General features: G+C 35.9%; 44 non-coding genes across 44 annotated transcripts; all 44 read right to left on the bottom strand.

Moving 5' to 3' along the window:
- Positions 1-119: 119 nt before the first annotated feature.
- Positions 120-432, bottom strand: LOC148511238 (Nuclear RNase P). The gene has a single exon (XR_015869046.1).
- Positions 433-739: 307 nt separating this feature from the next.
- On the bottom strand, positions 740-1,052 carry LOC148511239 (Nuclear RNase P). Its single transcript, XR_015868852.1, has one exon.
- A 306-nt stretch (positions 1,053-1,358) lies between these two features.
- Positions 1,359-1,670, bottom strand: LOC148511240 (Nuclear RNase P). The gene has a single exon (XR_015868869.1).
- A 307-nt stretch (positions 1,671-1,977) lies between these two features.
- On the bottom strand, positions 1,978-2,290 carry LOC148511241 (Nuclear RNase P). The gene has a single exon (XR_015868949.1).
- Positions 2,291-2,598: 308 nt separating this feature from the next.
- On the bottom strand, positions 2,599-2,911 carry LOC148511242 (Nuclear RNase P). Its single transcript, XR_015869306.1, has one exon.
- A 307-nt stretch (positions 2,912-3,218) lies between these two features.
- LOC148511243 (Nuclear RNase P) lies at positions 3,219-3,531 on the bottom strand. The gene has a single exon (XR_015868795.1).
- Positions 3,532-3,839: 308 nt separating this feature from the next.
- LOC148511244 (Nuclear RNase P) lies at positions 3,840-4,152 on the bottom strand. Its single transcript, XR_015869295.1, has one exon.
- Positions 4,153-4,459: 307 nt separating this feature from the next.
- LOC148511245 (Nuclear RNase P) lies at positions 4,460-4,772 on the bottom strand. Its single transcript, XR_015868838.1, has one exon.
- A 307-nt stretch (positions 4,773-5,079) lies between these two features.
- LOC148511246 (Nuclear RNase P) lies at positions 5,080-5,392 on the bottom strand. The gene has a single exon (XR_015869183.1).
- A 307-nt stretch (positions 5,393-5,699) lies between these two features.
- Positions 5,700-6,012, bottom strand: LOC148511247 (Nuclear RNase P). The gene has a single exon (XR_015868840.1).
- A 307-nt stretch (positions 6,013-6,319) lies between these two features.
- On the bottom strand, positions 6,320-6,632 carry LOC148511248 (Nuclear RNase P). Its single transcript, XR_015869184.1, has one exon.
- Positions 6,633-6,939: 307 nt separating this feature from the next.
- LOC148511249 (Nuclear RNase P) lies at positions 6,940-7,252 on the bottom strand. Its single transcript, XR_015868856.1, has one exon.
- Positions 7,253-7,558: 306 nt separating this feature from the next.
- On the bottom strand, positions 7,559-7,871 carry LOC148511250 (Nuclear RNase P). The gene has a single exon (XR_015868775.1).
- Positions 7,872-8,178: 307 nt separating this feature from the next.
- Positions 8,179-8,490, bottom strand: LOC148511251 (Nuclear RNase P). The gene has a single exon (XR_015868807.1).
- Positions 8,491-8,797: 307 nt separating this feature from the next.
- On the bottom strand, positions 8,798-9,110 carry LOC148511252 (Nuclear RNase P). The gene has a single exon (XR_015868950.1).
- A 308-nt stretch (positions 9,111-9,418) lies between these two features.
- LOC148511253 (Nuclear RNase P) lies at positions 9,419-9,731 on the bottom strand. The gene has a single exon (XR_015869089.1).
- A 307-nt stretch (positions 9,732-10,038) lies between these two features.
- On the bottom strand, positions 10,039-10,351 carry LOC148511254 (Nuclear RNase P). The gene has a single exon (XR_015868764.1).
- Positions 10,352-10,659: 308 nt separating this feature from the next.
- LOC148511255 (Nuclear RNase P) lies at positions 10,660-10,972 on the bottom strand. The gene has a single exon (XR_015869090.1).
- Positions 10,973-11,279: 307 nt separating this feature from the next.
- On the bottom strand, positions 11,280-11,592 carry LOC148511256 (Nuclear RNase P). Its single transcript, XR_015868823.1, has one exon.
- Positions 11,593-11,899: 307 nt separating this feature from the next.
- LOC148511257 (Nuclear RNase P) lies at positions 11,900-12,212 on the bottom strand. Its single transcript, XR_015868951.1, has one exon.
- A 308-nt stretch (positions 12,213-12,520) lies between these two features.
- Positions 12,521-12,833, bottom strand: LOC148511258 (Nuclear RNase P). The gene has a single exon (XR_015869091.1).
- A 307-nt stretch (positions 12,834-13,140) lies between these two features.
- Positions 13,141-13,453, bottom strand: LOC148511259 (Nuclear RNase P). The gene has a single exon (XR_015868759.1).
- A 308-nt stretch (positions 13,454-13,761) lies between these two features.
- LOC148511260 (Nuclear RNase P) lies at positions 13,762-14,074 on the bottom strand. The gene has a single exon (XR_015869092.1).
- Positions 14,075-14,381: 307 nt separating this feature from the next.
- LOC148511261 (Nuclear RNase P) lies at positions 14,382-14,694 on the bottom strand. Its single transcript, XR_015868760.1, has one exon.
- A 307-nt stretch (positions 14,695-15,001) lies between these two features.
- Positions 15,002-15,314, bottom strand: LOC148511262 (Nuclear RNase P). Its single transcript, XR_015869094.1, has one exon.
- A 307-nt stretch (positions 15,315-15,621) lies between these two features.
- On the bottom strand, positions 15,622-15,934 carry LOC148511263 (Nuclear RNase P). Its single transcript, XR_015868825.1, has one exon.
- Positions 15,935-16,241: 307 nt separating this feature from the next.
- LOC148511264 (Nuclear RNase P) lies at positions 16,242-16,554 on the bottom strand. Its single transcript, XR_015868952.1, has one exon.
- A 308-nt stretch (positions 16,555-16,862) lies between these two features.
- On the bottom strand, positions 16,863-17,175 carry LOC148511265 (Nuclear RNase P). Its single transcript, XR_015869095.1, has one exon.
- A 307-nt stretch (positions 17,176-17,482) lies between these two features.
- LOC148511266 (Nuclear RNase P) lies at positions 17,483-17,795 on the bottom strand. Its single transcript, XR_015868762.1, has one exon.
- Positions 17,796-18,103: 308 nt separating this feature from the next.
- Positions 18,104-18,416, bottom strand: LOC148511267 (Nuclear RNase P). Its single transcript, XR_015869096.1, has one exon.
- Positions 18,417-18,723: 307 nt separating this feature from the next.
- On the bottom strand, positions 18,724-19,036 carry LOC148511268 (Nuclear RNase P). Its single transcript, XR_015868763.1, has one exon.
- A 306-nt stretch (positions 19,037-19,342) lies between these two features.
- LOC148511269 (Nuclear RNase P) lies at positions 19,343-19,659 on the bottom strand. Its single transcript, XR_015869006.1, has one exon.
- A 303-nt stretch (positions 19,660-19,962) lies between these two features.
- LOC148511270 (Nuclear RNase P) lies at positions 19,963-20,279 on the bottom strand. Its single transcript, XR_015868815.1, has one exon.
- A 303-nt stretch (positions 20,280-20,582) lies between these two features.
- On the bottom strand, positions 20,583-20,899 carry LOC148511271 (Nuclear RNase P). The gene has a single exon (XR_015869065.1).
- A 304-nt stretch (positions 20,900-21,203) lies between these two features.
- LOC148511272 (Nuclear RNase P) lies at positions 21,204-21,520 on the bottom strand. The gene has a single exon (XR_015869007.1).
- Positions 21,521-21,823: 303 nt separating this feature from the next.
- On the bottom strand, positions 21,824-22,140 carry LOC148511273 (Nuclear RNase P). The gene has a single exon (XR_015869329.1).
- A 304-nt stretch (positions 22,141-22,444) lies between these two features.
- On the bottom strand, positions 22,445-22,761 carry LOC148511274 (Nuclear RNase P). Its single transcript, XR_015869008.1, has one exon.
- A 302-nt stretch (positions 22,762-23,063) lies between these two features.
- On the bottom strand, positions 23,064-23,380 carry LOC148511275 (Nuclear RNase P). Its single transcript, XR_015869342.1, has one exon.
- Positions 23,381-23,683: 303 nt separating this feature from the next.
- Positions 23,684-23,999, bottom strand: LOC148511276 (Nuclear RNase P). Its single transcript, XR_015868959.1, has one exon.
- Positions 24,000-24,303: 304 nt separating this feature from the next.
- On the bottom strand, positions 24,304-24,620 carry LOC148511277 (Nuclear RNase P). The gene has a single exon (XR_015869009.1).
- Positions 24,621-24,923: 303 nt separating this feature from the next.
- Positions 24,924-25,240, bottom strand: LOC148511278 (Nuclear RNase P). The gene has a single exon (XR_015869330.1).
- Positions 25,241-25,544: 304 nt separating this feature from the next.
- Positions 25,545-25,861, bottom strand: LOC148511279 (Nuclear RNase P). The gene has a single exon (XR_015869011.1).
- Positions 25,862-26,164: 303 nt separating this feature from the next.
- LOC148511280 (Nuclear RNase P) lies at positions 26,165-26,481 on the bottom strand. Its single transcript, XR_015868816.1, has one exon.
- Positions 26,482-26,784: 303 nt separating this feature from the next.
- On the bottom strand, positions 26,785-27,101 carry LOC148511281 (Nuclear RNase P). The gene has a single exon (XR_015869076.1).
- Between the last annotated feature and the right edge of the window lie 124 nt (positions 27,102-27,225).

Raw genomic sequence — 27,225 nt, forward strand, 5'->3', positions numbered from 1 at the left:
AAATTGAAGTATTAAATCCAGTTGAGTTTCTAACTGAATATTCAAATTTTCACTTTTCATAGATAGGGAAATAGATACATTTAGAGCAGCCTAAGATGAGGCATACATTAGCAAAATGTGGAGAGAGAGTAGTCTGAATTGAGTTGGAAAGCAGCTATGTACTTCCTCTCAGCCATTGAACTTAAATTTGCCAGCCATGAGCCAATTCCAAGCTTGAGAACTTTGCATCAATAGCAGCACATAAGTTTTAGTGCATACAGTGTCTTCTGCTTTGAAGTTACAAGCTGACCAATATTGATGGGAACTCACTTGCTTCAGTCAAGAAATGCTCTGTGAGAGCAGCATGTGGCTCTAATCTCAGACCTTCCCCAAGGTTTGTTTTAGAAGCAACTACAGTACTCTGCATGTAGCCTCACCACTGAGCTTCTCTCCACATATTGAGCATTTAGTTTCAAGACTGTTTTAAAGCTCAACTTTGATTGTGTCAGAAAACTTAGGGTGACACAGGAAATTTAAAATGTAAAAATAAAATTCACAGCCCACATCTCTATAAAATAAGGATTTGAAAACTTTCAAACTTTTAGAGTAAAAAAATGATGACCTTATAAAATATTGGTTTTAAATTGAAGAATTAAATCCAGTTGTGTTTCTAACTGAATATTCACATTTTCAATATTTATAGATAAGGAAATAGATACATTTAGAGCAGCCCAAGATGAGGCATACATTAGCAAAATGTGGAGAGAGAGTAGTCTGAATTGAGTCGGAAAGCAGCTATGTACTTCCTCTCAGCCATTAAACTTAAATTTGCCAGCCATGAGCCAATTCCAAGCTTGAGAACTTTGCATCAATAGCAGCACAGGAGTTTTAGTGCATACAGTGTCTTCTGCTTTGAAGTTACCAGCTGACCAATATTGATGGGATCTCACTTACTTCAGTCAAGAAATGCTCTGTGAAAGCAGCATGTGGCTCTAATCTCAGACCTTCCCCAAGGTTTGTTTTAGGAGCAACTACAGTATTCTGCATGTAGCCTCACAACTGAGCTTCTCTCCACATATTGAGCATTTAGTTTCAAGACTGTTTTAAAGCTCAATTTCGAAGATGTCAGAAAACTTAGGGTGACACAGGAAATTAAAAATGTAAAAATCAAATTAACAGCCCACATCTCTATAAAATCAGGATTTGAAAACTTTAAAATTTTTGAATAAAAAATTGATGACCTTATAAAATATAGGTTTTAAATTGAAGTATTAAATCCAGTTGAGTTTCTAACTGAATATTCAAATTTTCAATATTTATAGATAAGGAAATAGATACATTTAGAGCAGCCCAAGATGAGGCATACATTAGCAAAATGTGGAGAGTGAGTAGTCTGAATTGAGTCGGAAAGCAGCTATGTACTTCCTCTCAGCCATTGAACTTAATTTGCCAGCCATGAGCCAATTCCAAGCTTGAGAACTTTGCATCAATAGCAGCACAGGAGTTTTAGTGCATACAGTGTCTTCTGCTTTGAAGTTACCAGCTGACCAATATTGATGGGATCTCACTTACTTCAGTCAAGAAATGCTCTGTGAAAGCAGCATGTGGCTCTAATCTCAGACCTTCCCCAAGGTTAGTTTTAGGAGCAACTACAGTATTCTGCATGTAGCCTCACAACTGAGCTTCTCTCCACATATTGAGCATTTAGTTTCAAGACTGTTTTAAAGCTCAATTTCGAAGATGTCAGAAAACTTAGGGTGACACAGGAAATTAAAAATGTAAAAATCAAATTAACAGCCCACATCTCTATAAAATCAGGATTTGAAAACTTTCAAATTTTTAGAGTAAAAAAATGATGACCTTATAAAATATTGGTTTTAAATTGAAGTATTAAATCCAGTTGACTTTCTAACTGAATATTCAAATTTTCACTTTTCATAGATAGGGAAATAGATACATTTAGAGCAGCCTAAGATGAGGCATACATTAGCAAAATGTGGAGAGAGAGTAGTCTGAATTGAGTTGGAAAGCAGCTATGTACTTCCTCTCAGCCATTGAACTTAAATTTGCCAGCCATGAGCCAATTCCAAGCTTGAGAACTTTGCATCAATAGCAGCACATAAGTTTTAGTGCATACAGTGTCTTCTGCTTTGAAGTTACAAGCTGACCAATATTGATGGGAACTCACTTGCTTCAGTCAAGAAATGCTCTGTGAGAGCAGCATGTGGCTCTAATCTCAGACCTTCCCCAAGGTTAGCTTTAGGAGCAACTACAGTACTCTGCATGTAGCCTCACCACTGAGCTTCTCTCCACATATTGAGCATTTAGTTTCAAGACTGTTTTAAAGCTCAATTTCGAAGATGTCAGGAAACTTAGGGTGACACAGGAAATTAAAAATGTAAAAATCAAATTAACAGCCCACATCTCTATAAAATCAGGATTTGAAAACTTTAAAATTTTTAGAGAAAAAAAAATGATGACCTTATAAAATATAGGTTTTAAATTGAAGTATTAAATCCAGTTGAGTTTCTAACTAAATATTCAAATTTTCACTTTTCATAGATAGGGAAATAGATACATTTAGAGCAGCCTAAGATGAGGCATACATTAGCAAAATGTGGAGAGAGAGTAGTCTGAATTGAGTTGGAAAGCAGCTATGTACTTCCTCTCAGCCATTGAACTTAAATTTGCTAGCAATGAGCCAATTCCAAGCTTGAGAACTTTGCATCAATAGCAACACATGAGTTTTAGTGCATACAGTGTCTTCTGCTTTGAAGTTACAAGCTGACCAATATTGATGGGAACTCACTTGCTTCAGTCAAGAAATGCTCTGTGAGAGCAGCATGTGGCTCTAATCTCAGACCTTCCCCAAGGTTTGTTTTAGGAGCAACTACAGTATTCTGCATGTAGCCTCACCACTGAGCTTCTCTCCACATATTGAGCATTTAGTTTCAAGACTGTTTTAAAGCTCAACTTTGATGGTGTCAGAAAACTTAGGGTGACACAGGAAATTAAAAATGTAAAAATAAAATTCACAGCCCACATCTCTATAAAATAAGGATTTGAAAACTTTCAAACTTTTAGAGTAAAAAAATGATGACCTTATAAAATATTGGTTTTAAATTGAAGAATTAAATCCAGTTGTGTTTCTAACTGAATATTCAAATTTTCAATATTTATAGATAAGGAAATAGATACATTTAGAGCAGCCCAAGATGAGGCATACATTAGCAAAATGTGGAGAGAGAGTAGTCTGAATTGAGTCGGAAAGCAGCTATGTACTTCCTCTCAGCCATTAAACTTAAATTTGCCAGCCATGAGCCAATTCCAAGCTTGAGAACTTTGCATCAATAGCAGCACAGGAGTTTTAGTGCATACAGTGTCTTCTGCTTTGAAGTTACCAGCTGACCAATATTGATGGGATCTCACTTACTTCAGTCAAGAAATGCTCTGTGAAAGCAGCATGTGGCTCTAATCTCAGACCTTCCCCAAGGTTAGTTTTAGGAGCAACTACAGTACTCTGCATGTAGCCTCACCACTGAGCTTCTCTCCACATATTGAGCATTTAGTTTCAAGACTGTTTTAAAGCTCAATTTCGAAGATGTCAGAAAACTTAGGGTGACACAGGAAATTAAAAATGTAAAAATCAAATTAACAGCCCACATCTCTATAAAATCAGGATTTGAAAACTTTAAAATTTTTAGAGAAAAAAAAATGATGACCTTATAAAATATAGGTTTTAAATTGAAGTATTAAATCCAGTTGAGTTTCTAACTAAATATTCAAATTTTCACTTTTCATAGATAGGGAAATAGATACATTTAGAGCAGCCTAAGATGAGGCATACATTAGCAAAATGTGGAGAGAGAGTAGTCTGAATTGAGTTGGAAAGCAGCTATGTACTTCCTCTCAGCCATTGAACTTAAATTTGCTAGCAATGAGCCAATTCCAAGCTTGAGAACTTTGCATCAATAGCAACACATGAGTTTTAGTGCATACAGTGTCTTCTGCTTTGAAGTTACAAGCTGACCAATATTGATGGGAACTCACTTGCTTCAGTCAAGAAATGCTCTGTGAGAGCAGCATGTGGCTCTAATCTCAGACCTTCCCCAAGGTTTGTTTTAGAAACAACTACAGTACTCTGCATGTAGCCTCACCACTGAGCTTCTCTCCACATATTGAGCATTTAGTTTCAAGACTGTTTTAAAGCTCAACTTTGATTGTGTCAGAAAACTTAGGGTGACACAGGAAATTTAAAATGTAAAAATAAAATTCACAGCCCACATCTCTATAAAATAAGGATTTGAAAACTTTCAAACTTTTAGAGTAAAAAAATGATGACCTTATAAAATATTGGTTTTAAATTGAAGAATTAAATCCAGTTGTGTTTCTAACTGAATATTCAAATTTTCAATATTTATAGATAAGGAAATAGATACATTTAGAGCAGCCCAAGATGAGGCATACATTAGCAAAATGTGGAGAGAGAGTAGTCTGAATTGAGTCGGAAAGCAGCTATGTACTTCCTCTCAGCCATTGAACTTAAATTTGCCAGCCATGAGCCAATTCCAAGCTTGAGAACTTTGCATCAATAGCAGCACAGGAGTTTTAGTGCATACAGTGTCTTCTGCTTTGAAGTTACCAGCTGACCAATATTGATGGGATCTCACTTACTTCAGTCAAGAAATGCTCTGTGAAAGCAGCATGTGGCTCTAATCTCAGACCTTCCCCAAGGTTAGTTTTAGGAGCAACTACAGTATTCTGCATGTAGCCTCACAACTGAGGTTCTCTCCACATATTGAGCATTTAGTTTCAAGACTGTTTTAAAGCTCAACTTCGAAGATGTCAGAAAACTTAGGGTGACACAGGAAATTAAAAATGTAAAAATCAAACTAACAGCCCACATCTCTATAAAATAAGGATTTGAAAACTTTCAAATTTTTAGAGTAAAAAAATGAAGACCTTATAAAATATAGGTTTTAAATTGAAGAATTAAATCCAGTTGAGTTTCTAACTGAATATTAAAATTTTCACTTTTCATAGATAGGGAAATAGATACATTTAGAGCAGCCTAAGATGAGGCATACATTAGCAAAATGTGGAGAGAGAGTAGTCTAAATTGAGTTGGAAAGCAGCTATGTACTTCCTCTCAGCCATTGAACTTAAATTTGCCAGCCATGAGCCAATTCCAAGCTTGAGAACTTTGCATCAATAGCAGCACAGGAGTTTTAATGCATACAGTGTCTTCTGCTTTGAAGTTACAAGCTGACCAATATTGATGGGAACTCACTTGCTTCAGTCAAGAAATGCTCTGTGAGAGCAGCATGTGGCTCTAATCTCAGACCTTCCCCAAGGTTTGTTTTAGGAGCAACTACAGTACTCTGCATGTAGCCTCACCACTGATCTTCTCTCCACATATTGAGCATTTAGTTTCAAGACTGTTATAAAGCTCAACTTCGAAGATGTCAGAAAACTTAGGGTGACACAGGAAATTAAAAATGTAAAAATCAAATTAACAGCCCACATCTCTATAAAATAAGGATTTGAAAACTTTCAAACTTTTAGAGTAAAAAAATGATGACCTTATAAAATATTGGTTTTAAATTGAAGAATTAAATCCAGTTGTGTTTCTAACTGAATATTCAAATTTTCAATATTTATAGATAAGGAAATAGATACATTTAGAGCAGCCCAAGATGAGGCATACATTAGCAAAATGTGGAGAGAGAGTAGTCTGAATTGAGTCGGAAAGCAGCTATGTACTTCCTCTCAGCCATTGAACTTAAATTTGCCAGCCATGAGCCAATTCCAAGCTTGAGAACTTTGCATCAATAGCAGCACAGGAGTTTTAGTGCATACAGTGTCTTCTGCTTTGAAGTTACCAGCTGACCAATATTGATGGGATCTCACTTACTTCAGTCAAGAAATGCTCTGTGAAAGCAGCATGTGGCTCTAATCTCAGACCTTCCCCAAGGTTAGTTTTAGGAGCAACTACAGTATTCTGCATGTAGCCTCACAACTGAGGTTCTCTCCACATATTGAGCATTTAGTTTCAAGACTGTTTTAAAGCTCAACTTCGAAGATGTCAGAAAACTTAGGGTGACACAGGAAATTAAAAATGTAAAAATCAAACTAACAGCCCACATCTCTATAAAATAAGGATTTGAAAACTTTCAAATTTTTAGAGTAAAAAAATGAAGACCTTATAAAATATAGGTTTTAAATTGAAGAATTAAATCCAGTTGAGTTTCTAACTGAATATTAAAATTTTCACTTTTCATAGATAGGGAAATAGATACATTTAGAGCAGCCTAAGATGAGGCATACATTAGCAAAATGTGGAGAGAGAGTAGTCTAAATTGAGTTGGAAAGCAGCTATGTACTTCCTCTCAGCCATTGAACTTAAATTTGCCAGCCATGAGCCAATTCCAAGCTTGAGAACTTTGCATCAATAGCAGCACAGGAGTTTTAATGCATACAGTGTCTTCTGCTTTGAAGTTACAAGCTGACCAATATTGATGGGAACTCACTTGCTTCAGTCAAGAAATGCTCTGTGAGAGCAGCATGTGGCTCTAATCTCAGACCTTCCCCAAGGTTTGTTTTAGGAGCAACTACAGTACTCTGCATGTAGCCTCACCACTGATCTTCTCTCCACATATTGAGCATTTAGTTTCAAGACTGTTATAAAGCTCAACTTCGAAGATGTCAGAAAACTTAGGGTGACACAGGAAATTAAAAATGTAAAAATCAAATTAACAGCCCACATCTCTATAAAATAAGGATTTGAAAGCTTTCAAATTTTTAGAGTAAAAAAATGATGACCTTATAAAATATAGGTTTTAAATTGAAGAATTAAATCCAGTTGAGTTTCTAACTGAATATTCAAATTTTCACTTTTCATAGATAGGGAAATAGATACATTTAGAGCAGCCTAAGATGAGGCATACATTAGCAAAATGTGGAGAGAGAGTAGTCTGAATTGAGATGGAAAGCAGCTATGTACTTCCTCTCAGCCATTGAACTTAGATTTGCCAGCCATGAGCCAATTCCAAGCTTGAGAACTTTGCATCAATAGCAGCACAGGAGTTTTAGTGCATACAGTGTCTTCTGCTTTGAAGTTACCAGCTGACCAATATTGATGGGATCTCACTTACTTCAGTCAAGAAATGCTCTGTGAAAGCAGCATGTGGCTCTAATCTCAGACCTTCCCCAAGGTTTGATTTAGGAGCAACTACAGTATTCTGCATGTAGCCTCACAACTGAGCTTCTCTCCACATATTGAGCATTTAGTTTCAAGACTGTTTTAAAGCTCAATTTCGAAGATGTCAGAAAACTTAGGGTGACACAGGAAATTAAAAATGTAAAAATCAAATTAACAGCCCACATCTCTATAAAATCAGGATTTGAAAACTTTAAAATTTTTGAGTAAAAAATTGATGACCTTATAAAATATAGGTTTTAAATTGAAGTATTAAATCCAGTTGAGTTTCTAACTGAATATTCAAATTTTCACTTTTCATAGATAGGGAAATAGATACATTTAGAGCAGCCTAAGATGAGGCATACATTAGCAAAATGTGGAGAGAGAGTAGTCTGAATTGAGTTGGAAAGCAGCTATGTACTTCCTCTCAGCCATTGAACTTAAATTTGCTAGCCATGAGCCAATTCCAAGCTTGAGAACTTTGCATCAATAGCAACACATGAGTTTTAGTGCATACAGTGTCTTCTGCTTTGAAGTTACAAGCTGACCAATTTTGATGGGAACTCACTTGCTTCAGTCAAGAAATGCTCTGTGAGAGCAGCATGTGGATCTAATCTCAAACCTTCCCCAAGGTTTGTTTTAGGAGCAACTACAGTACTCTGCATGTAGCCTCACCACTGAGCTTCTCTCCACATATTGAGCATTTAGTTTCAAGACTGTTTTAAAGCTCAACTTTGATGGTGTCAGAAAACTTAGGGTGACACAGGAAATTAAAAATGTAAAAATAAAATTCACAGCCCACATCTCTATAAAATAAGGATTTGAAAACTTTCAAACTTTTAGAGTAAAAAAATGATGACCTTATAAAATATAGGTTTTAAATTGAAGAATTAAATCCAGTTGTGTTTCTAACTGAATATTCAAATTTTCAATATTTATAGATAAGGAAATAGATACATTTAGAGCAGCCCAAGATGAGGCATACATTAGCAAAATGTGGAGAGAGAGTAGTCTGAATTGAGTCGGAAAGCAGCTATGTACTTCCTCTCAGCCATTGAACTTAATTTGCCAGCCATGAGCCAATTCCAAGCTTGAGAACTTTGCATCAATAGCAGCACAGGAGTTTTAGTGCATACAGTGTCTTCTGCTTTGAAGTTACCAGCTGACCAATATTGATGGGATCTCACTTACTTCAGTCAAGAAATGCTCTGTGAAAGCAGCATGTGGCTCTAATCTCAGACCTTCCCCAAGGTTAGTTTTAGGAGCAACTACAGTATTCTGCATGTAGCCTCACAACTGAGCTTCTCTCCACATATTGAGCATTTAGTTTCAAGACTGTTTTAAAGCTCAATTTCGAAGATGTCAGAAAACTTAGGGTGACACAGGAAATTAAAAATGTAAAAATCAAATTAACAGCCCACATCTCTATAAAATCAGTATTTGAAAACTTTCAAATTTTGAGAGTAAAAAAATGATGACCTTATAAAATATTGTTTTTAAATTGAAGTATTAAATCCAGTTGAGTTTCTAACTGAATATTCAAATTTTCACTTTTCATAGATAGGGAAATAGATACATTTAGAGCAGCCTAAGATGAGGCATACATTAGCAAAATGTGGAGAGAGAGTAGTCTGAATTGAGTTGGAAAGCAGCTATGTACTTCCTCTCAGCCATTGAACTTAAATTTGCCAGCCATGAGCCAATTCCAAGCTTGAGAACTTTGCATCAATAGCAGCACATAAGTTTTAGTGCATACAGTGTCTTCTGCTTTGAAGTTACAAGCTGACCAATATTGATGGGAACTCACTTGCTTCAGTCAAGAAATGCTCTGTGAGAGCAGCATGTGGCTCTAATCTCAGACCTTCCCCAAGGTTAGCTTTAGGAGCAACTACAGTACTCTGCATGTAGCCTCACCACTGAGCTTCTCTCCACATATTGAGCATTTAGTTTCAAGACTGTTTTAAAGCTCAATTTCGAAGATGTCAGAAAACTTAGGGTGACACAGGAAATTAAAAATGTAAAAATCAAATTAACAGCCCACATCTCTATAAAATCAGGATTTGAAAACTTTAAAATTTTTAGAGAAAAAAAAATGATGACCTTATAAAATATAGGTTTTAAATTGAAGTATTAAATCCAGTTGAGTTTCTAACTAAATATTCAAATTTTCACTTTTCATAGATAGGGAAATAGATACATTTAGAGCAGCCTAAGATGAGGCATACATTAGCAAAATGTGGAGAGAGAGTAGTCTGAATTGAGTTGGAAAGCAGCTATGTACTTCCTCTCAGCCATTGAACTTAAATTTGCTAGCAATGAGCCAATTCCAAGCTTGAGAACTTTGCATCAATAGCAACACATGAGTTTTAGTGCATACAGTGTCTTCTGCTTTGAAGTTACAAGCTGACCAATATTGATGGGAACTCACTTGCTTCAGTCAAGAAATGCTCTGTGAGAGCAGCATGTGGCTCTAATCTCAGACCTTCCCCAAGGTTTGTTTTAGGAGCAACTACAGTACTCTGCATGTAGCCTCACCACTGAGCTTCTCTCCACATATTGAGCATTTAGTTTCAAGACTGTTTTAAAGCTCAACTTTGATGGTGTCAGAAAACTTAGGGTGACACAGGAAATTAAAAATGTAAAAATAAAATTCACAGCCCACATCTCTATAAAATAAGGATTTGAAAACTATCAAACTTTTAGAGTAAAAAAATGATGACCTTATAAAATATTGGTTTTAAATTGAAGAATTAAATCCAGTTGTGTTTCAAACTGAATATTCAAATTTTCAATATTTATAGATAAGGAAATAGATACATTTAGAGCAGCCCAAGATGAGGCATACATTAGCAAAATGTGGAGAGAGAGTAGTCTGAATTGAGTCGGAAAGCAGCTATGTACTTCCTCTCAGCCATTGAACTTAAATTTGCCAGCCATGAGCCAATTCCAAGCTTGAGAACTTTGCATCAATAGCAGCACAGAAGTTTTAGTGCATACAGTGTCTTCTGCTTTGAAGTTACCAGCTGACCAATATTGATGGGATCTCACTTACTTCAGTCAAGAAATGCTCTGTGAAAGCAGCATGTGGCTCTAATCTCAGACCTTCCCCAAGGTTAGTTTTAGGAGCAACTACAGTACTCTGCATGTAGCCTCACCACTGAGCTTCTCTCCACATATTGAGCATTTAGTTTCAAGACTGTTTTAAAGCTCAATTTCGAAGATGTCAGAAAACTTAGGGTGACACAGGAAATTAAAAATGTAAAAATCAAATTAACAGCCCACATCTCTATAAAATCAGGATTTGAAAACTTTAAAATTTTTAGAGAAAAAAAAATGATGACCTTATAAAATATAGGTTTTAAATTGAAGTATTAAATCCAGTTGAGTTTCTAACTAAATATTCAAATTTTCACTTTTCATAGATAGGGAAATAGATACATTTAGAGCAGCCTAAGATGAGGCATACATTAGCAAAATGTGGAGAGAGAGTAGTCTGAATTGAGTTGGAAAGCAGCTATGTACTTCCTCTCAGCCATTGAACTTAAATTTGCTAGCAATGAGCCAATTCCAAGCTTGAGAACTTTGCATCAATAGCAACACATGAGTTTTAGTGCATACAGTGTCTTCTGCTTTGAAGTTACAAGCTGACCAATATTGATGGGAACTCACTTGCTTCAGTCAAGAAATGCTCTGTGAGAGCAGCATGTGGCTCTAATCTCAGACCTTCCCCAAGGTTTGTTTTAGGAGCAACTACAGTACTCTGCATGTAGCCTCACCACTGAGCTTCTCTCCACATATTGAGCATTTAGTTTCAAGACTGTTTTAAAGCTCAACTTTGATTGTGTCAGAAAACTTAGGGTGACACAGGAAATTTAAAATGTAAAAATAAAATTCACAGCCCACATCTCTATAAAATAAGGATTTGAAAACTTTCAAACTTTTAGAGTAAAAAAATGATGACCTTATAAAATATTGGTTTTAAATTGAAGAATTAAATCCAGTTGTGTTTCTAACTGAATATTCAAATTTTCAATATTTATAGATAAGGAAATAGATACATTTAGAGCAGCCCAAGATGAGGCATACATTAGCAAAATGTGGAGAGAGAGTAGTCTGAATTGAGTCGGAAAGCAGCTATGTACTTCCTCTCAGCCATTGAACTTAAATTTGCCAGCCATGAGCCAATTCCAAGCTTGAGAACTTTGCATCAATAGCAGCACAGGAGTTTTAGTGCATACAGTGTCTTCTGCTTTGAAGTTACCAGCTGACCAATATTGATGGGATCTCACTTACTTCAGTCAAGAAATGCTCTGTGAAAGCAGCATGTGGCTCTAATCTCAGACCTTCCCCAAGGTTAGTTTTAGGAGCAACTACAGTATTCTGCATGTAGCCTCACAACTGAGCTTCTCTCCACATATTGAGCATTTAGTTTCAAGACTGTTTTAAAGCTCAATTTCGAAGATGTCAGAAAACTTAGGGTGACACAGGAAATTAAAAATGTAAAAATCAAATTAACAGCCCACATCTCTATAAAATCAGTATTTGAAAACTTTCAAATTTTTAGAGTAAAAAAATGATGACCTTATAAAATATTGGTTTTAAATTGAAGTATTAAATCCAGTTGAGTTTCTAACTGAATATTCAAATTTTCACTTTTCATAGATAGGGAAATAGATACATTTAGAGCAGCCTAAGATGAGGCATACATTAGCAAAATGTGGAGAGAGAGTAGTCTGAATTGAGTTGGAAAGCAGCTATGTACTTCCTCTCAGCCATTGAACTTAAATTTGCCAGCCATGAGCCAATTCCAAGCTTGAGAACTTTGCATCAATAGCAGCACATAAGTTTTAGTGCATACAGTGTCTTCTGCTTTGAAGTTACAAGCTGACCAATATTGATGGGAACTCACTTGCTTCAGTCAAGAAATGCTCTGTGAGAGCAGCATGTGGCTCTAATCTCAGACCTTCCCCAAGGTTAGCTTTAGGAGCAACTACAGTACTCTGCATGTAGCCTCACCACTGAGCTTCTCTCCACATATTGAGCATTTAGTTTCAAGACTGTTTTAAAGCTCAATTTCGAAGATGTCAGAAAACTTAGGGTGACACAGGAAATTAAAAATGTAAAAATCAAATTAACAGCCCACATCTCTATAAAATCAGGATTTGAAAACTTTAAAATTTTTAGAGAAAAAAAAATGATGACCTTATAAAATATAGGTTTTAAATTGAAGTATTAAATCCAGTTGAGTTTCTAACTAAATATTCAAATTTTCACTTTTCATAGATAGGGAAATAGATACATTTAGAGCAGCCTAAGATGAGGCATACATTAGCAAAATGTGGAGAGAGAGTAGTCTGAATTGAGTTGGAAAGCAGCTATGTACTTCCTCTCAGCCATTGAACTTAAATTTGCTAGCAATGAGCCAATTCCAAGCTTGAGAACTTTGCATCAATAGCAACACATGAGTTTTAGTGCATACAGTGTCTTCTGCTTTGAAGTTACAAGCTGACCAATATTGATGGGAACTCACTTGCTTCAGTCAAGAAATGCTCTGTGAGAGCAGCATGTGGCTCTAATCTCAGACCTTCCCCAAGGTTTGTTTTAGGAGCAACTACAGTACTCTGCATGTAGCCTCACCACTGAGCTTCTCTCCACATATTGAGCATTTAGTTTCAAGACTGTTTTAAAGCTCAACTTTGATGGTGTCAGAAAACTTAGGGTGACACAGGAAATTAAAAATGTAAAAATAAAATTCACAGCCCACATCTCTATAAAATAAGGATTTGAAAACTATCAAACTTTTAGAGTAAAAAAATGATGACCTTATAAAATATTGGTTTTAAATTGAAGAATTAAATCCAGTTGTGTTTCAAACTGAATATTCAAATTTTCAATATTTATAGATAAGGAAATAGATACATTTAGAGCAGCCCAAGATGAGGCATACATTAGCAAAATGTGGAGAGAGAGTAGTCTGAATTGAGTCGGAAAGCAGCTATGTACTTCCTCTCAGCCATTGAACTTAAATTTGCCAGCCATGAGCCAATTCCAAGCTTGAGAACTTTGCATCAATAGCAGCACAGGAGTTTTAGTGCATACAGTGTCTTCTGCTTTGAAGTTACCAGCTGACCAATATTGATGGGATCTCACTTACTTCAGTCAAGAAATGCTCTGTGAAAGCAGCATGTGGCTCTAATCTCAGACCTTCCCCAAGGTTAGTTTTAGGAGCAACTACAGTACTCTGCATGTAGCCTCACCACTGAGCTTCTCTCCACATATTGAGCATTTAGTTTCAAGACTGTTTTAAAGCTCAATTTCGAAGATGTCAGAAAACTTAGGGTGACACAGGAAATTAAAAATGTAAAAATCAAATTAACAGCCCACATCTCTATAAAATCAGGATTTGAAAACTTTAAAATTTTTAGAGAAAAAAAAATGATGACCTTATAAAATATAGGTTTTAAATTGAAGTATTAAATCCAGTTGAGTTTCTAACTAAATATTCAAATTTTCACTTTTCATAGATAGGGAAATAGATACATTTAGAGCAGCCTAAGATGAGGCATACATTAGCAAAATGTGGAGAGAGAGTAGTCTGAATTGAGTTGGAAAGCAGCTATGTACTTCCTCTCAGCCATTGAACTTAAATTTGCTAGCAATGAGCCAATTCCAAGCTTGAGAACTTTGCATCAATAGCAACACATGAGTTTTAGTGCATACAGTGTCTTCTGCTTTGAAGTTACAAGCTGACCAATATTGATGGGAACTCACTTGCTTCAGTCAAGAAATGCTCTGTGAGAGCAGCATGTGGCTCTAATCTCAGACCTTCCCCAAGGTTTGTTTTAGGAGCAACTACAGTACTCTGCATGTAGCCTCACCACTGAGCTTCTCTCCACATATTGAGCATTTAGTTTCAAGACTGTTTTAAAGCTCAACTTTGATGGTGTCAGAAAACTTAGGGTGACACAGGAAATTAAAAATGTAAAAATAAAATTCACAGCCCACATCTCTATAAAATAAGGATTTGAAAACTATCAAACTTTTAGAGTAAAAAAATGATGACCTTATAAAATATTGGTTTTAAATTGAAGAATTAAATCCAGTTGTGTTTCAAACTGAATATTCAAATTTTCAATATTTATAGATAAGGAAATAGATACATTTAGAGCAGCCCAAGATGAGGCATACATTAGCAAAATGTGGAGAGAGAGTAGTCTGAATTGAGTCGGAAAGCAGCTATGTACTTCCTCTCAGCCATTGAACTTAAATTTGCCAGCCATGAGCCAATTCCAAGCTTGAGAACTTTGCATCAATAGCAGCACAGGAGTTTTAGTGCATACAGTGTCTTCTGCTTTGAAGTTACCAGCTGACCAATATTGATGGGATCTCACTTACTTCAGTCAAGAAATGCTCTGTGAAAGCAGCATGTGGCTCTAATCTCAGACCTTCCCCAAGGTTAGTTTTAGGAGCAACTACAGTACTCTGCATGTAGCCTCACCACTGAGCTTCTCTCCACATATTGAGCATTTAGTTTCAAGACTGTTTTAAAGCTCAATTTCGAAGATGTCAGAAAACTTAGGGTGACACAGGAAATTAAAAATGTAAAAATCAAATTAACAGCCCACATCTCTATAAAATCAGGATTTGAAAACTTTAAAATTTTTAGAGAAAAAAAATGATGACCTTATAAAATATAGGTTTTAAATTGAAGTATTAAATCCAGTTGAGTTTCTAACTAAATATTCAAATTTTCACTTTTCATAGATAGGGAAATAGATACATTTAGAGCAGCCTAAGATGAGGCATACATTAGCAAAATGTGGAGAGAGAGTAGTCTGAATTGAGTTGGAAAGCAGCTATGTACTTCCTCTCAGCCATTGAACTTAAATTTGCTAGCAATGAGCCAATTCCAAGCTTGAGAACTTTGCATCAATAGCAACACATGAGTTTTAGTGCATACAGTGTCTTCTGCTTTGAAGTTACAAGCTGACCAATATTGATGGGAACTCACTTGCTTCAGTCAAGAAATGCTCTGTGAGAGCAGCATGTGGCTCTAATCTCAGACCTTCCCCAAGGTTTGTTTTAGGAGCAACTACAGTACTCTGCATGTAGCCTCACCACTGAGCTTCTCTCCACATATTGAGCATTTAGTTTCAAGACTGTTTTAAAGCTCAACTTTGATTGTGTCAGAAAACTTAGGGTGACACAGGAAATTTAAAATGTAAAAATAAAATTCACAGCCCACATCTCTATAAAATAAGGATTTGAAAACTTTCAAACTTTTAGAGTAAAAAAATGATGACCTTATAAAATATTGGTTTTAAATTGAAGAATTAAATCCAGTTGTGTTTCTAACTGAATATTCAAATTTTCAATATTTATAGATAAGGAAATAGATACATTTAGAGCAGCCCAAGATGAGGCATACATTAGCAAAATGTGGAGAGAGAGTAGTCTGAATTGAGTCGGAAAGCAGCTATGTACTTCCTCTCAGCCATTGAACTTAAATTTGCCAGCCATGAGCCAATTCCAAGCTTGAGAACTTTGCATCAATAGCAGCACAGGAGTTTTAGTGCATACAGTGTCTTCTGCTTTGAAGTTACCAGCTGACCAATATTGATGGGATCTCACTTACTTCAGTCAAGAAATGCTCTGTGAAAGCAGCATGTGGCTCTAATCTCAGACCTTCCCCAAGGTTAGTTTTAGGAGCAACTACAGTAGTCTGCATGTAGCCTCACAACTGAGCTTCTCTCCACATATTGAGCATTTAGTTTCAAGACTGTTTTAAAGCTCAATTTCGAAGATGTCAGAAAACTTAGGGTGACACAGGAAATTAAAAATGTAAAAATCAAATTAACAGCCCACATCTCTATAAAATCAGTATTTGAAAACTTTCAAATTTTTAGAGTAAAAAAATGATGACCTTATAAAATATTGGTTTTAAATTGAAGTATTAAATCCAGTTGAGTTTCTAACTGAATATTCAAATTTTCACTTTTCATAGATAGGGAAATAGATACATTTAGAGCAGCCTAAGATGAGGCATACATTAGCAAAATGTGGAGAGAGAGTAGTCTGAATTGAGTTGGAAAGCAGCTATGTACTTCCTCTCAGCCATTGAACTTAAATTTGCCAGCCATGAGCCAATTCCAAGCTTGAGAACTTTGCATCAATAGCAGCACATAAGTTTTAGTGCATACAGTGTCTTCTGCTTTGAAGTTACAAGCTGACCAATATTGATGGGAACTCACTTGCTTCAGTCAAGAAATGCTCTGTGAGAGCAGCATGTGGCTCTAATCTCAGACCTTCCCCAAGGTTAGCTTTAGGAGCAACTACAGTACTCTGCATGTAGCCTCACCACTGAGCTTCTCTCCACATATTGAGCATTTAGTTTCAAGACTGTTTTAAAGCTCAATTTCGAAGATGTCAGAAAACTTAGGGTGACACAGGAAATTAAAAATGTAAAAATCAAATTAACAGCCCACATCTCTATAAAATCAGGATTTGAAAACTTTAAAATTTTTAGAGAAAAAAAAATGATGACCTTATAAAATATAGGTTTTAAATTGAAGTATTAAATCCAGTTGAGTTTCTAACTAAATATTCAAATTTTCACTTTTCATAGATAGGGAAATAGATACATTTAGAGCAGCCTAAGATGAGGCATACATTAGCAAAATGTGGAGAGAGAGTAGTCTGAATTGAGTTGGAAAGCAGCTATGTACTTCCTCTCAGCCATTGAACTTAAATTTGCTAGCAATGAGCCAATTCCAAGCTTGAGAACTTTGCATCAATAGCAACACATGAGTTTTAGTGCATACAGTGTCTTCTGCTTTGAAGTTACAAGCTGACCAATATTGATGGGAACTCACTTGCTTCAGTCAAGAAATGCTCTGTGAGAGCAGCATGTGGCTCTAATCTCAGACCTTCCCCAAGGTTTGTTTTAGGAGCAACTACAGTACTCTGCATGTAGCCTCACCACTGAGCTTCTCTCCACATATTGAGCATTTAGTTTCAAGACTGTTTTAAAGCTCAACTTTGATGGTGTCAGAAAACTTAGGGTGACACAGGAAATTAAAAATGTAAAAATAAAATTCACAGCCCACATCTCTATAAAATAAGGATTTGAAAACTATCAAACTTTTAGAGTAAAAAAATGATGACCTTATAAAATATTGGTTTTAAATTGAAGAATTAAATCCAGTTGTGTTTCAAACTGAATATTCAAATTTTCAATATTTATAGATAAGGAAATAGATACATTTAGAGCAGCCCAAGATGAGGCATACATTAGCAAAATGTGGAGAGAGAGTAGTCTGAATTGAGTCGGAAAGCAGCTATGTACTTCCTCTCAGCCATTGAACTTAAATTTGCCAGCCATGAGCCAATTCCAAGCTTGAGAACTTTGCATCAATAGCAGCACAGGAGTTTTAGTGCATACAGTGTCTTCTGCTTTGAAGTTACCAGCTGACCAATATTGATGGGATCTCACTTACTTCAGTCAAGAAATGCTCTGTGAAAGCAGCATGTGGCTCTAATCTCAGACCTTCCCCAAGGTTAGTTTTAGGAGCAACTACAGTACTCTGCATGTAGCCTCACCACTGAGCTTCTCTCCACATATTGAGCATTTAGTTTCAAGACTGTTTTAAAGCTCAATTTCGAAGATGTCAGAAAACTTAGGGTGACACAGGAAATTAAAAATGTAAAAATCAAATTAACAGCCCACATCTCTATAAAATCAGGATTTGAAAACTTTAAAATTTTTAGAGAAAAAAAAATGATGACCTTATAAAATATAGGTTTTAAATTGAAGTATTAAATCCAGTTGAGTTTCTAACTAAATATTCAAATTTTCACTTTTCATAGATAGGGAAATAGATACATTTAGAGCAGCCTAAGATGAGGCATACATTAGCAAAATGTGGAGAGAGAGTAGTCTGAATTGAGTTGGAAAGCAGCTATGTACTTCCTCTCAGCCATTGAACTTAAATTTGCTAGCAATGAGCCAATTCCAAGCTTGAGAACTTTGCATCAATAGCAACACATGAGTTTTAGTGCATACAGTGTCTTCTGCTTTGAAGTTACAAGCTGACCAATATTGATGGGAACTCACTTGCTTCAGTCAAGAAATGCTCTGTGAGAGCAGCATGTGGCTCTAATCTCAGACCTTCCCCAAGGTTTGTTTTAGGAGCAACTACAGTACTCTGCATGTAGCCTCACCACTGAGCTTCTCTCCACATATTGAGCATTTAGTTTCAAGACTGTTTTAAAGCTCAACTTTGATGGTGTCAGAAAACTTAGGGTGACACAGGAAATTAAAAATGTAAAAATAAAATTCACAGCCCACATCTCTATAAAATAAGGATTTGAAAACTATCAAACTTTTAGAGTAAAAAAATGATGACCTTATAAAATATTGGTTTTAAATTGAAGAATTAAATCCAGTTGTGTTTCAAACTGAATATTCAAATTTTCAATATTTATAGATAAGGAAATAGATACATTTAGAGCAGCCCAAGATGAGGCATACATTAGCAAAATGTGGAGAGAGAGTAGTCTGAATTGAGTCGGAAAGCAGCTATGTACTTCCTCTCAGCCATTGAACTTAAATTTGCCAGCCATGAGCCAATTCCAAGCTTGAGAACTTTGCATCAATAGCAGCACAGGAGTTTTAGTGCATACAGTGTCTTCTGCTTTGAAGTTACCAGCTGACCAATATTGATGGGATCTCACTTACTTCAGTCAAGAAATGCTCTGTGAAAGCAGCATGTGGCTCTAATCTCAGACCTTCCCCAAGGTTAGTTTTAGGAGCAACTACAGTACTCTGCATGTAGCCTCACCACTGAGCTTCTCTCCACATATTGAGCATTTAGTTTCAAGACTGTTTTAAAGCTCAATTTCGAAGATGTCAGAAAACTTAGGGTGACACAGGAAATTAAAAATGTAAAAATCAAATTAACAGCCCACATCTCTATAAAATCAGGATTTGAAAACTTTAAAATTTTTAGAGAAAAAAAAATGATGACCTTATAAAATATAGGTTTTAAATTGAAGTATTAAATCCAGTTGAGTTTCTAACTAAATATTCAAATTTTCACTTTTCATAGATAGGGAAATAGATACATTTAGAGCAGCCTAAGATGAGGCATACATTAGCAAAATGTGGAGAGAGAGTAGTCTGAATTGAGTTGGAAAGCAGCTATGTACTTCCTCTCAGCCATTGAACTTAAATTTGCTAGCAATGAGCCAATTCCAAGCTTGAGAACTTTGCATCAATAGCAACACATGAGTTTTAGTGCATACAGTGTCTTCTGCTTTGAAGTTACAAGCTGACCAATATTGATGGGAACTCACTTGCTTCAGTCAAGAAATGCTCTGTGAGAGCAGCATGTGGCTCTAATCTCAGACCTTCCCCAAGGTTTGTTTTAGGAGCAACTACAGTACTCTGCATGTAGCCTCACCACTGAGCTTCTCTCCACATATTGAGCATTTAGTTTCAAGACTGTTTTAAAGCTCAACTTTGATTGTGTCAGAAAACTTAGGGTGACACAGGAAATTTAAAATGTAAAAATAAAATTCACAGCCCACATCTCTATAAAATAAGGATTTGAAAACTTTCAAACTTTTAGAGTAAAAAAATGATGACCTTATAAAATATTGGTTTTAAATTGAAGAATTAAATCCAGTTGTGTTTCTAACTGAATATTCAAATTTTCAATATTTATAGATAAGGAAATAGATACATTTAGAGCAGCCCAAGATGAGGCATACATTAGCAAAATGTGGAGAGAGAGTAGTCTGAATTGAGTCGGAAAGCAGCTATGTACTTCCTCTCAGCCATTGAACTTAAATTTGCCAGCCATGAGCCAATTCCAAGCTTGAGAACTTTGCATCAATAGCAGCACAGGAGTTTTAGTGCATACAGTGTCTTCTGCTTTGAAGTTACCAGCTGACCAATATTGATGGGATCTCACTTACTTCAGTCAAGAAATGCTCTGTGAAAGCAGCATGTGGCTCTAATCTCAGACCTTCCCCAAGGTTAGTTTTAGGAGCAACTACAGTATTCTGCATGTAGCCTCACAACTGAGCTTCTCTCCACATATTGAGCATTTAGTTTCAAGACTGTTTTAAAGCTCAATTTCGAAGATGTCAGAAAACTTAGGGTGACACAGGAAATTAAAAATGTAAAAATCAAATTAACAGCCCACATCTCTATAAAATCAGTATTTGAAAACTTTCAAATTTTTAGAGTAAAAAAATGATGACCTTATAAAATATTGGTTTTAAATTGAAGTATTAAATCCAGTTGAGTTTCTAACTGAATATTCAAATTTTCACTTTTCATAGATAGGGAAATAGATACATTTAGAGCAGCCTAAGATGAGGCATACATTAGCAAAATGTGGAGAGAGAGTAGTCTGAATTGAGTTGGAAAGCAGCTATGTACTTCCTCTCAGCCATTGAACTTAAATTTGCCAGCCATGAGCCAATTCCAAGCTTGAGAACTTTGCATCAATAGCAGCACATAAGTTTTAGTGCATACAGTGTCTTCTGCTTTGAAGTTACAAGCTGACCAATATTGATGGGAACTCACTTGCTTCAGTCAAGAAATGCTCTGTGAGAGCAGCATGTGGCTCTAATCTCAGACCTTCCCCAAGGTTAGCTTTAGGAGCAACTACAGTACTCTGCATGTAGCCTCACCACTGAGCTTCTCTCCACATATTGAGCATTTAGTTTCAAGACTGTTTTAAAGCTCAATTTCGAAGATGTCAGAAAACTTAGGGTGACACAGGAAATTAAAAATGTAAAAATCAAATTAACAGCCCACATCTCTATAAAATCAGGATTTGAAAACTTTAAAATTTTTAGAGAAAAAAAAATGATGACCTTATAAAATATAGGTTTTAAATTGAAGTATTAAATCCAGTTGAGTTTCTAACTAAATATTCAAATTTTCACTTTTCATAGATAGGGAAATAGATACATTTAGAGCAGCCTAAGATGAGGCATACATTAGCAAAATGTGGAGAGAGAGTAGTCTGAATTGAGTTGGAAAGCAGCTATGTACTTCCTCTCAGCCATTGAACTTAAATTTGCTAGCAATGAGCCAATTCCAAGCTTGAGAACTTTGCATCAATAGCAACACATGAGTTTTAGTGCATACAGTGTCTTCTGCTTTGAAGTTACAAGCTGACCAATATTGATGGGAACTCACTTGCTTCAGTCAAGAAATGCTCTGTGAGAGCAGCATGTGGCTCTAATCTCAGACCTTCCCCAAGGTTTGTTTTAGGAGCAACTACAGTACTCTGCATGTAGCCTCACCACTGAGCTTCTCTCCACATATTGAGCATTTAGTTTCAAGACTGTTTTAAAGCTCAACTTTGATGGTGTCAGAAAACTTAGGGTGACACAGGAAATTAAAAATGTAAAAATAAAATTCACAGCCCACATCTCTATAAAATAAGGATTTGAAAACTATCAAACTTTTAGAGTAAAAAAATGATGACCTTATAAAATATTGGTTTTAAATTGAAGAATTAAATCCAGTTGTGTTTCTAACTGAATATTCAAATTTTCAATTTTTATAGATAAGGAAATAGATACATTTAGAGCAGCCCAAGATGAGGCATACATTAGCAAAATGTGGAGAGAGAGTAGTCTGAATTGAGTCGGAAAGCAGCTATGTACTTCCTCTCAGCCATTGAACTTAAATTTGCCAGCCATGAGCCAATTCCAAGCTTGAGAACTTTGCATCAATAGCAGCACAGGAGTTTTAGTGCATACAGTGTCTTCTGCTTTGAAGTTACCAGCTGACCAATATTGATGGGATCTCACTTACTTCAGTCAAGAAATGCTCTGTGAAAGCAGCATGTGGCTCTAATCTCAGACCTTCCCCAAGGTTAGTTTTAGGAGCAACTACAGTACTCTGCATGTAGCCTCACCACTGAGCTTCTCTCCACATATTGAGCATTTAGTTTCAAGACTGTTTTAAAGCTCAATTTCGAAGATGTCAGAAAACTTAGGGTGACACAGGAAATTAAAAATGTAAAAATCAAATTAACAGCCCACATCTCTATAAAATCAGGATTTGAAAACTTTAAAATTTTTAGAGAAAAAAAAATGATGACCTTATAAAATATAGGTTTTAAATTGAAGTATTAAATCCAGTTGAGTTTCTAACTAAATATTCAAATTTTCACTTTTCATAGATAGGGAAATAGATACATTTAGAGCAGCCTAAGATGAGGCATACATTAGCAAAATGTGGAGAGAGAGTAGTCTGAATTGAGTTGGAAAGCAGCTATGTACTTCCTCTCAGCCATTGAACTTAAATTTGCTAGCAATGAGCCAATTCCAAGCTTGAGAACTTTGCATCAATAGCAACACATGAGTTTTAGTGCATACAGTGTCTTCTGCTTTGAAGTTACAAGCTGACCAATATTGATGGGAACTCACTTGCTTCAGTCAAGAAATGCTCTGTGAGAGCAGCATGTGGCTCTAATCTCAGACCTTCCCCAAGGTTTGTTTTAGGAGCAACTACAGTACTCTGCATGTAGCCTCACCACTGAGCTTCTCTCCACATATTGAGCATTTAGTTTCAAGACTGTTTTAAAGCTCAACTTTAATTGTGTCAGAAAACTTAGGGTGACACAGGAAATTTAAAATGTAAAAATAAAATTCACAGCCCACATCTCTATAAAATAAGGATTTGAAAACTTTAAAATTTTTGAGTAAAAAATTGATGACCTTATAAAATATAGGTTTTAAATTGAAGTATTAAATCCAGTTGAGTTTCTAACTGAATATTCAAATTTTCACTTTTCATAGATAGGGAAATAGATACATTTAGAGCAGCCTAAGATGAGGCATACATTAGCAAAATGTGGAGAGAGAGTAGTCTGAATTGAGTTGGAAAGCAGCTATGTACTTCCTCTCAGCCATTGAACTTAAATTTGCTAGCCATGAGCCAATTCCAAGCTTGAGAACTTTGCATCAATAGCAACACATGAGTTTTAGTGCATACAGTGTCTTCTGCTTTGAAGTTACAAGCTGACCAATTTTGATGGGAACTCACTTGCTTCAGTCAAGAAATGCTCTGTGAGAGCAGCATGTGGATCTAATCTCAAACCTTCCCCAAGGTTTGTTTTAGGAGCAACTACAGTACTCTGCATGTAGCCTCACCACTGAGCTTCTCTCCACATATTGAGCATTTAGTTTCAAGACTGTTTTAAAGCTCAACTTTGATGGTGTCAGAAAACTTAGGGTGACACAGGAAATTAAAAATGTAAAAATAAAATTCACAGCCCACATCTCTATAAAATAAGGATTTGAAAACTTTCAAACTTTTAGAGTAAAAAAATGATGACCTTATAAAATATAGGTTTTAAATTGAAGAATTAAATCCAGTTGTGTTTCTAACTGAATATTCAAATTTTCAATATTTATAGATAAGGAAATAGATACATTTAGAGCAGCCCAAGATGAGGCATACATTAGCAAAATGTGGAGAGAGAGTAGTCTGAATTGAGTCGGAAAGCAGCTATGTACTTCCTCTCAGCCATTGAACTTAATTTGCCAGCCATGAGCCAATTCCAAGCTTGAGAACTTTGCATCAATAGCAGCACAGGAGTTTTAGTGCATACAGTGTCTTCTGCTTTGAAGTTACAAGCTGACCAATATTGATGGGAACTCACTTGCTTCAGTCAAGAAATGCTCTGTGAGAGCAGCATGTGGCTCTAATCTCAGACCTTCCCCAAGGTTAGCTTTAGGAGCAACTACAGTACTCTGCATGTAGCCTCACCACTGAGCTTCTCTCCACATATTGAGCATTTAGTTTCAAGACTGTTTTAAAGCTCAATTTCGAAGATGTCAGAAAACTTAGGGTGACACAGGAAATTAAAAATGTAAAAATCAAATTAACAGCCCACATCTCTATAAAATCAGGATTTGAAAACTTTAAAATTTTTAGAGAAAAAAAAATGATGACCTTATAAAATATAGGTTTTAAATTGAAGTATTAAATCCAGTTGAGTTTCTAACTAAATATTCAAATTTTCACTTTTCATAGATAGGGAAATAGATACATTTAGAGCAGCCTAAGATGAGGCATACATTAGCAAAATGTGGAGAGAGAGTAGTCTGAATTGAGTTGGAAAGCAGCTATGTACTTCCTCTCAGCCATTGAACTTAAATTTGCTAGCAATGAGCCAATTCCAAGCTTGAGAACTTTGCATCAATAGCAACACATGAGTTTTAGTGCATACAGTGTCTTCTGCTTTGAAGTTACAAGCTGACCAATATTGATGGGAACTCACTTGCTTCAGTCAAGAAATGCTCTGTGAGAGCAGCATGTGGCTCTAATCTCAGACCTTCCCCAAGGTTTGTTTTAGGAGCAACTACAGTACTCTGCATGTAGCCTCACCACTGAGCTTCTCTCCACATATTGAGCATTTAGTTTCAAGACTGTTTTAAAGCTCAACTTTGATGGTGTCAGAAAACTTAGGGTGACACAGGAAATTAAAAATGTAAAAATAAAATTCACAGCCCACATCTCTATAAAATAAGGATTTGAAAACTATCAAACTTTTAGAGTAAAAAAATGATGACCTTATAAAATATTGGTTTTAAATTGAAGAATTAAATCCAGTTGTGTTTCAAACTGAATATTCAAATTTTCAATATTTATAGATAAGGAAATAGATACATTTAGAGCAGCCCAAGATGAGGCATACATTAGCAAAATGTGGAGAGAGAGTAGTCTGAATTGAGTCGGAAAGCAGCTATGTACTTCCTCTCAGCCATTGAACTTAAATTTGCCAGCCATGAGCCAATTCCAAGCTTGAGAACTTTGCATCAATAGCAGCACAGGAGTTTTAGTGCATACAGTGTCTTCTGCTTTGAAGTTACCAGCTGACCAATATTGATGGGATCTCACTTACTTCAGTCAAGAAATGCTCTGTGAAAGCAGCATGTGGCTCTAATCTCAGACCTTCCCCAAGGTTAGTTTTAGGAGCAACTACAGTACTCTGCATGTAGCCTCACCACTGAGCTTCTCTCCACATATTGAGCATTTAGTTTCAAGACTGTTTTAAAGCTCAATTTCGAAGATGTCAGAAAACTTAGGGTGACACAGGAAATTAAAAATGTAAAAATCAAATTAACAGCCCACATCTCTATAAAATCAGGATTTGAAAACTTTAAAATTTTTAGAGAAAAAAAAATGATGACCTTATAAAATATAGGTTTTAAATTGAAGTATTAAATCCAGTTGAGTTTCTAACTAAATATTCAAATTTTCACTTTTCATAGATAGGGAAATAGATACATTTAGAGCAGCCTAAGATGAGGCATACATTAGCAAAATGTGGAGAGAGAGTAGTCTGAATTGAGTTGGAAAGCAGCTATGTACTTCCTCTCAGCCATTGAACTTAAATTTGCTAGCAATGAGCCAATTCCAAGCTTGAGAACTTTGCATCAATAGCAACACATGAGTTTTAGTGCATACAGTGTCTTCTGCTTTGAAGTTACAAGCTGACCAATATTGATGGGAACTCACTTGCTTCAGTCAAGAAATGCTCTGTGAGAGCAGCATGTGGCTCTAATCTCAGACCTTCCCCAAGGTTTGTTTTAGGAGCAACTACAGTACTCTGCATGTAGCCTCACCACTGAGCTTCTCTCCACATATTGAGCATTTAGTTTCAAGACTGTTTTAAAGCTCAACTTTGATTGTGTCAGAAAACTTAGGGTGACACAGGAAATTTAAAATGTAAAAATAAAATTCACAGCCCACATCTCTATAAAATAAGGATTTGAAAACTTTCAAACTTTTAGAGTAAAAAAATGATGACCTTATAAAATATTGGTTTTAAATTGAAGAATTAAATCCAGTTGTGTTTCTAACTGAATATTCAAATTTTCAATATTTATAGATAAGGAAATAGATACATTTAGAGCAGCCCAAGATGAGGCATACATTAGCAAAATGTGGAGAGAGAGTAGTCTGAATTGAGTCGGAAAGCAGCTATGTACTTCCTCTCAGCCATTGAACTTAAATTTGCCAGCCATGAGCCAATTCCAAGCTTGAGAACTTTGCATCAATAGCAGCACAGGAGTTTTAGTGCATACAGTGTCTTCTGCTTTGAAGTTACCAGCTGACCAATATTGATGGGATCTCACTTACTTCAGTCAAGAAATGCTCTGTGAAAGCAGCATGTGGCTCTAATCTCAGACCTTCCCCAAGGTTAGTTTTAGGAGCAACTACAGTATTCTGCATGTAGCCTCACAACTGAGCTTCTCTCCACATATTGAGCATTTAGTTTCAAGACTGTTTTAAAGCTCAATTTCGAAGATGTCAGAAAACTTAGGGTGACACAGGAAATTAAAAATGTAAAAATCAAATTAACAGCCCACATCTCTATAAAATCAGTATTTGAAAACTTTCAAATTTTTAGAGTAAAAAAATGATGACCTTATAAAATATTGGTTTTAAATTGAAGTATTAAATCCAGTTGAGTTTCTAACTGAATATTCAAATTTTCACTTTTCATAGATAGGGAAATAGATACATTTAGAGCAGCCTAAGATGAGGCATACATTAGCAAAATGTGGAGAGAGAGTAGTCTGAATTGAGTTGGAAAGCAGCTATGTACTTCCTCTCAGCCATTGAACTTAAATTTGCCAGCCATGAGCCAATTCCAAGCTTGAGAACTTTGCATCAATAGCAGCACATAAGTTTTAGTGCATACAGTGTCTTCTGCTTTGAAGTTACAAGCTGACCAATATTGATGGGAACTCACTTGCTTCAGTCAAGAAATGCTCTGTGAGAGCAGCATGTGGCTCTAATCTCAGACCTTCCCCAAGGTTAGCTTTAGGAGCAACTACAGTACTCTGCATGTAGCCTCACCACTGAGCTTCTCTCCACATATTGAGCATTTAGTTTCAAGACTGTTTTAAAGCTCAATTTCGAAGATGTCAGAAAACTTAGGGTGACACAGGAAATTAAAAATGTAAAAATCAAATTAACAGCCCACATCTCTATAAAATCA

Source organism: Taudactylus pleione, unplaced genomic scaffold (genome assembly GCF_031769625.1).
Source record: "Taudactylus pleione unplaced genomic scaffold, aTauple2 ptg000311l, whole genome shotgun sequence".
NCBI lineage: Eukaryota > Metazoa > Chordata > Amphibia > Anura > Myobatrachidae > Taudactylus > Taudactylus pleione.